The sequence below is a fragment of the Triticum aestivum genome, chromosome 6B, assembly GCF_018294505.1.
Source record: "Triticum aestivum cultivar Chinese Spring chromosome 6B, IWGSC CS RefSeq v2.1, whole genome shotgun sequence".
NCBI lineage: Eukaryota > Viridiplantae > Streptophyta > Magnoliopsida > Poales > Poaceae > Triticum > Triticum aestivum.
In genome coordinates this window covers 699,902,428-699,910,002 of record NC_057810.1, presented here as the reverse complement: position 1 = coordinate 699,910,002, position 7,575 = coordinate 699,902,428, and the positions used below count along the sequence as shown (strand labels likewise).

The 7,575-nt window shown below is 46.3% G+C and overlaps 2 long non-coding RNA genes and 1 pseudogene across 2 annotated transcripts; 1 reads left to right on the top strand and 2 right to left on the bottom strand.

Annotated features, from left to right (window-relative positions):
- Positions 1–229: 229 nt before the first annotated feature.
- LOC123139516 (uncharacterized) lies at positions 230–2,512 on the bottom strand. The gene is made up of 4 exons (XR_006469596.1): positions 1,474–2,512; positions 1,207–1,369; positions 593–831; positions 230–505 (listed from the first exon to the last, which is right to left on the bottom strand). It is a non-coding gene; the product is annotated as an uncharacterized lncRNA (long non-coding RNA).
- A 70-nt stretch (positions 2,513–2,582) lies between these two features.
- On the top strand, positions 2,583–5,941 carry LOC123139514 (COBRA-like protein 3; annotated as a pseudogene).
- LOC123139515 (uncharacterized) lies at positions 2,814–7,306 on the bottom strand. Its single transcript, XR_006469595.1, has 3 exons — positions 7,188–7,306; positions 3,228–3,306; positions 2,814–3,124 (listed from the first exon to the last, which is right to left on the bottom strand). It is a non-coding gene; the product is annotated as an uncharacterized lncRNA (long non-coding RNA).
- Between the last annotated feature and the right edge of the window lie 269 nt (positions 7,307–7,575).

The window sequence follows — 7,575 nt, the reverse complement described above, 5'->3', positions numbered from 1 at the left end:
CATGCCCAAACCCATTGGATATCCAAATACCCGTGGAGCTCCATGGGCATAGAAAAATCAGCATAAAGCCTTCCCAAATATCAAATTAACTCATCATCGTTCAATCACAAATGATAGCATAATAAGGTATAACCATAAGTAGGCAGCAAGTACACTGTTCAAACATTGTCCACACACACAATGACAACTCAAATAGTCTGATAGTAAAAAACTTGTCTTAAATCTTATTTCATCAAACAAATGTAGTAGACCACATAATGACAAGTTGACAACTCAAGCAGTATCATAGTAGAATTCTGGTCTTAAAATCTTATTACATCACAACCAAAGTTGTAAGATCTTATTAATCACAACCGAAGTTGCATAAATAAAGGACGTAACATATTTCAAAATTCTAATGCACTTCCAACAGTACATGCACTAGTAATTGGAGACCCGGCCACATGTCCACATGAGCATACTTGGCTCCAAATTAGTCTTCCGTAATGATGGGCTCATTTTTATCCTGAGATAAAAAGGAAAGCATTAATAAACAAGTTACTTTTGAGCCGAGCCGGACAATTATTACGATGAGTCCTCAAGTGTGACGTACCAGAGATTGATTCTTCGGCATATGACTTATGACACAGTTGCATATTGCCTGCCATTTCCCATTGATTAGTTCTGTCTTAAAATCATCCCATACATCTGATGTACGCTTCCTTCTAGAATCGGTCAGTTTTGGCTGCTCCACTACTGTACTCGTACCCTCTTGTGGAGTTGAACTTGCCACCACGGCTGCTCCAGCCACGCCTGAGACATCCGCTATAGGAGCAACACTGTTTTCGGGAGCTGACAAAAGAATGAAAAAGATGCCATCAATTCAGTGCTCTCATGCAAAAAATGATATTACACATGTCTCAGTGCTCTCATGTAGTAATGGTCAGTAGATGGTTTCCAATTATAGCTAAGATGCTGATAATAAAGCTAGTCTATGACAAAATTTAATAAGAACAGTAAATTGTACAAAAGTGATGTCAGTGAATTGTTTCTAGTTCTAGAAGAAATACTATTAATAAAGCTAGTTCATGACAAAATTTAATAAGAAAGTAGATTCTACAAATGCAACAGACACAATTTATGCTAGTTTATATAAAATCTCTCATGTCTCATAGTCATAGATCACAAGCAAGGAGAGCACTGAGTTGCAAAAACTGCAGCAATTACCCTTTTCAGTGCTAATGGTGTTGTCGTCGACGCCCTGTTGCTCACCGGTGCATGGCAACTCCGGTGCTGGATGCCGACCACGCAAACTCCTCCGTGGGACACTAACATTCCCGCCCTGCCCTTCCCATGGTTGCTCTTGCCCCCTTCCATTGGAGATTTACTTCTGCTCAGAGAAACAGAGCACACAACGGCAGCTTGGTCAGGAAGAGATCGATCGCCTGTTGGGGAAGGATAGAGGGAGTGGGACGAAGGTCACCGGTCACGGACCATGGGTATGTTGCCGTCTGCCGGTCGCCTGTGTTGGTCGTCGAGGCCTATCACCGTCTTGCCGATGCTGGTCGCCGTCTCGCCGAGGCCGGTCGCGCTGGGGAGGGAGCTGGAGTGCTGGACTCAAGATGTTGCTGGTCAGTGGTGACAAACGCCGGTCACCGAGGCCGGTCGCGCTGGGGTGGACGGACAGGGAGAGGCAGGGCCGTGGGGGCGGCGATTGTGATTTGGGTAGAGCGCCGCCGCGCTGGGGTGCTGGGGATGGGGAGGGACCGAGGGAGGTGGACTCGGGGTGATTTGGGGTTGACACACAGCTTAGATTAGGTTTAATAATTACTAGGTTTGTGGGGTTGTGGGGGGTTAGGGAACATGGGCCGGGCTTTGACCTCTGTGACCGCGAGCGACTGTGAGGTTGGACGTGTGCTTACTCCAATGTCACTGCCATATGGCCCCACATGTCATACGGGTATCCATTGGATATCCATGGAGCAGAAATTATACCCATGCCTAACCCGGCTGTTCACGGGTATCCATATCCACCGACCCATGGGCAGAAATGCGCTCCATACCCTTGCCCATTCGGGTCGGGTATCCACGGGTATCCGGATCCATGGAGCAAATTGCCATCCCTATATTTATCCATCTGGTTTGAATTTTGTTTCTACTTCGGGTGGAGGTTTTTGGGCACAGACAAATACTATGTCCGTCTCAAGGGCCGGTGTTGGAGACAACCTAGACGGGTGCATTCTCCTTTAAAGCAGGATCAAATTGAATCCCCCCTCCTCCCCCAGAAAAAGCAGGATCAGATTAGGTCGAAAAATTCAGAAATCTATATGACAGACAGACAGACAGAGACATGTTTTTGTCACCGACAACAATTTAAAACAGGCTGAATATACACCAGCCTAACTAAATCCTTCGTGGGGTCGTTGAGCACATGCGCACCAGCCTTCTAGGCCCTACGGGACCTTCCCCGGAACCTTTTCCGGAAAGGGCGTCTCGGTCAGAAACAGGCTGTGGCCTGTGGGGAGTGTGCCGTCACCGTCTGCCCGCCCCTCAACGCGATTAAGTACCACTCACTCCTATTCCCACCCCCACCCCCACCCCCACCCCCACCGGACGGACGGACGGAAATCACGGCGCGCCTCCGTGTCTCGTCGCAGCCCGTCCACCACCTGTCCTCTGCCCGCTGTCCGCCTCCACGCCCCAGATCTCCAGCTCCCCCCACCTCCCAAGCAGGGGCCGCTGCTCCGTGGCCACAGAGTGTCGGCTGGGGGGACGAAATGGCGGCGCTTGCTGGCTCCGCCCTGCTGCTGCTCGCGGCGGCGCTGCTCCTCTCCGCGCCGGCTGCCACAGGTGCGGCTCCCCTCCTCCGTCCTTCGATTCGGTTCTGCTCCCTCGCGCGCGGGTGTGGGTGGGTGGATGGATGCATGCCGCTCCCGTCTCGTCGGTCCTGTCGCCTGTCGGTGTCTGTCCCGTCCCGCTGGGTTACTAATTCAGCTCGTTTCTTCCACGCTGCTGCTATCTTGAGCTTCAAGCGTCCTTCCACAGCACGCTGCTGCTATCTCCAGCTGCAAGCTTCGAGCTGATTCTTAAGCGGATTAGTTAGTTAGCCAAAACATCCTTGCGCCAAGCTCTGATCTGTTCACAACTGAAGCGAAATAAAGTAGTCAGTTAAAACATCTCACTATCTCAGTCAAGTGCGTTTGCTGTGCTGCTGAATTAAAACAACTTAAGCCGCTTGTAGAATAGACCTGCTACTGTCTTGAGCTTCAAGCTGATTCTTAAGCGAATTAGTTAGTCAGCTAAAACATCCTTGCGCCGGGCTCTGATCTGTTCACAATTCAAGTGACTTAGTTAGTACTAGTTAGCTAGAACGTGTTAGTCAACTGCGTTTGCTGTGCTGGTAAAAGAACCTAATTTGCGATACGTCCTGCAGATTGGAATAAGTATGTGTTTGTTGTGCATCTGGCGTGCCAATTAACCTTCTTACTTACTTCTTGTTCTCGCAGAGGCGTACGATTCGCTAGATCCGAACGGGAACATCACCATAAAATGGGATCTTAAAGAGTGGACTCCTGATGGTTATGTTGTGAGTAGCACTTCAACATCTGTGTCTCTCATCCCAATCTATGAATTAGGCCAGCATTGATTTTTACTGAGGTTTTGATCACCTCAACAAGTAAGTAGCATGGCCAGTGATCGCCTACATACAAACTCAGCTACAAGCAGCATATATATAGTGGACTACTGGACTCAAGTGCAGTGATCAGCAGAGCAGATTGTGGATAATAATCTGGTCACCCTGACCCTGTACCTGTATCATGATTTCCTTCTTCCAAACTTGTCATGTGCAGGCAATGGTCACAATATACAACTACCAGCAGTTCCGGCACATATCGGCGCCCGGGTGGCAGCTGGGGTGGACGTGGGCCAAGAAGGAGGTCATCTGGTCCATGGTGGGGGCTCAGACCACCGAGCAGGGCGACTGCTCCAAGTTCAAGACCAACCCTCCCCATTGCTGCAAGAGAGATCCGACCGTCATCGATCTTCTCCCAGGAACACCGTACAAAGACCAAGTTGGCAACTGCTGCAAGGGAGGAGTTATAAGTACGTTTAACCAGGACCCAGCAAATGCTGCCTCCTTCCAGATCAGTGTAGGTCTTTCTGGGACTACCAATAAGACGGTTAAGCTGCCCAAAAACTTCACTCTTAAGACCCCAGGCCCGGGCTACACTTGCGGGCGTGCTACTGTTGTGAGGCCCACCAAGTTTCTCATCGGTGACAGGCGCAGGACGACCCAAGCTCTTAGTAAGTTGCCCACCTATTGCTCCTTGCCGCTTGCTATCTATCAATTGCTTGAACACTTACTTTGTGCAAAAGCTAGCAAGCTGAAAATATTGTAATACTAGTTTACCATGTTTCTGCTCCTTAATAATCATGAATGAATGTTATGTTATAGTAATATGTGTAGGATTAGTAAAAGGATTCAAACCATTGAAATGAGAAGTGATCCGTTCTCTAAGAGAGATGAGTCATGTTCATCACCTAGGATCAAAGTTAGCTGATATTTACTCGAAAACAAATCACCTAATGTAGCCTATTTTAGCCAGTCTTGTTCTCTTGCAAATATTGCATGTCTAATGCAGGAAGCATCGGATTGGTTCCATTTTTTTTTAATGTTTTGTTGCTGATAATTTCATCGTCGTTGTTGTTGCTGTTAATTTTCTTTATTTAGTGGGGTTCTAACAAAGAAATTCTATATCCACAGTGACATGGAATGTAACCTGCACCTACTCCCAGTTTCTTGCTCAGAAGACCCCGACCTGCTGTGTAGCTCTCTCGTCGTTTTATAATAACACTATTGTGGGCTGCCCAACATGCTCTTGCGGCTGCCAAAACAATAATACTCATCCAGGAAGCTGTGTAAAGTGAGTTACCAAAGTTGTTGTTCACTCTTTAATTACCACCTATTAAGGTTTTAATTTTCTGCGAAATCCCTTATATGAATCCTATGCATTTTGAAGTCCCAACTCACCTTATTTACAATCTGCCATCGATGGCCCTGGCAAATACACCGGCCAGCCTCTTGTCCAGTGCACTTCCCACATGTGCCCGGTAAAAGTGCACTGGCATGTCAAGCTCAACTACAAGGACTACTGGAGAGTCAAAGTAACCATCACAAACTTCAACTACCGCATGAACTACACAGACTGGAACCTGGTTGTCCAGCACCCCAACTTCAACAACATCACAAAGCTCTTCAGCTTCAACTACAAGCCGCTCTCCCCGTACGGTGGCCGCATAAGTAAGTTAATTAGTCGCCTTGCGAGCCGTGTGTGTTTAACTGGTTTCTGAGCTGAAAACCTCCTGTCTGATGATGGAGTTTAATAATTGCTCCCTGCTTTTGTTTCAGACGACAGCGCCATGTTCTGGGGGATGAAGTTCTACAATGATCTGCTCAATCAAGCCGGTCCGTTCGGAAACGCGCAGACGGAAATTCTTCTGCAGAAGGACCCGGAGACCTTCACCTTCGAAAAGGGTTGGGCCTTCCCGCGGCGCGTGTACTTCAACGGCGACAACTGCGTCATGCCGCCTCCCGACGCCTATCCGTGGCTGCCTAACGCGAGCCCTCCGATGAAGCAACCGTGGACGCTCGAGCTCTTGGTGTTCTGGACCGCGCTGGCCACCCTGCTGGCCTATTATGTCTGATGATGAACGATGTCGGCGAGCTTCTGTCGGGTTCCACGAGGTGCGCGGCGAAAGGTCGTATTCTGTTCATTCGGTTCCACAGTTGCATATAAGAGAAGAGACGGGTGAGGAAAGCTGATGTGTGTATATGTGTTCTGCTAAATTAAATAGGGCCCAAAATGTAGTGGCACCAAAGCTTTGGTGAACTGATTAATTGAATTGTATGGCTGTAGTGAATTAAACGTATGAGTTAGTACATAATAATGTTTGTGTGAAATGGAGGGGATGCTGTTGGTCGAGGTGATCTAGCTAGCATTGTTTTCCTGATCCCTCTGCTGTTGCTGGAAGCAAGTTGCTGGCCGAGCGGATTCATTTTAATCTTCAGTGCTAGCTAGATATAACATGAATCAAAAGACTGTATAATTCCGTAGGGCATGCTACGGCAACACAACCTATGCCTGCTGCTTGCTGGTTTTTGCATCATCCAGTTCACAACAAATTGAATGAAATTGCTTCGGATTTCTTTTGATGAAAATAGTTGTTCCACTCTCACTCCTATACTTCCTCCGCCCCGAATTACTTGGCATAGAAATGAATAACAATGAATGTATCTAGAACTAAAAATACATCTAGATACATCCATTTTTGCGACAAATAATTCAGGATGGAGGGAGTAATACTAACAGGGTCTCACCTGAAATTTACTTGAACATTTTTTTGTTGTAGGATTTTTTGCTTTCCTAACCAACATGAACTTAATAAAGAATCGATAGAGCGAACTTTTTGGAATTAAAATTTTCTGATGGTTCCGCACAACCGAAGACTGTTGACTGGGATAGGAAAAAAGCTTTGCAGGAGAAAGACGTCAAAACATTATATAAAGTATTTAGCCTAAACTGTACTATTACAAGTGAAGGGGCTAATGCAGGCTTTAACGCTAGGTATTCAAACTCATCGTAGAAGAAAAGAAAGCGTACCTCGAAGATCACAAAACTAGTAGCACTCCTATTATGTACGGCAAAAGGGCATGAATGAAAGTAAGGCTTCTCTATCTGCACAAGGTAGGAACTTGAAAACTGCAATCATACTTTTTTGTGTGTGGATTGACAACACTAGAAAAAATAAATCTCGCATGGATGTCATTGTCACACTGGCGGGTACTCGGTGTAGACTGAGAATTACGCAAACTCGTACGTTTTATTGGGTTTCTTCTGGATCCAAAGACAAAAATAGCACCAATTTGATGGTATTTTCATTTTCATTCTTTTGAAAGGAAAATGATATTCTCATCTGCAGCTAGTTTGGGGTACGGAACGATGGACACTACATAATTCTTTGTTTTAGACTTCTATAAAACTTCCTAACGTCACATTCCCTAAATCTACAGGCAACGGTACTAATCTAACAAGAGGGACTAGCTAATATCCTTTGAAGCAGATATACTGGAACAATAATAACGTCAGTATGAAACATGTCACAATAAATAGAGCAATAGAAAACCCTGGAAACAGCTTAGGGTTTACCTTTGGAATTGGAAGGACGGTGTATCTAAGCCCTCTGAAACATCCCCCTCTCTCTAATAACTGGCTTTATTTCTTTGAAGTTTCATGGTATTGCCTCAGCTGAATTTCAGAGATCACACAACATATGCTGCCCATGGCCTCTGTAGCTGGTATATATACACATGACAAGTCGAAGATACAGTGCAATTGAAGGTTTGGGAGATGATGGTTCACACGTAGATGTTGGTTTGTTGGTTGGCTGTAGTTGCAAGCAAACCCTAAGTTGATGCCCAACACCACCTTCCACATGTTGGTTTTGTTAAACATTGTAGCCACGGTGTTGTATAAACCGTGCGTGCGTGTGTGTTGTAATCTTGGGGAATAGGTTAGGTATTGAGATAAGATCCTG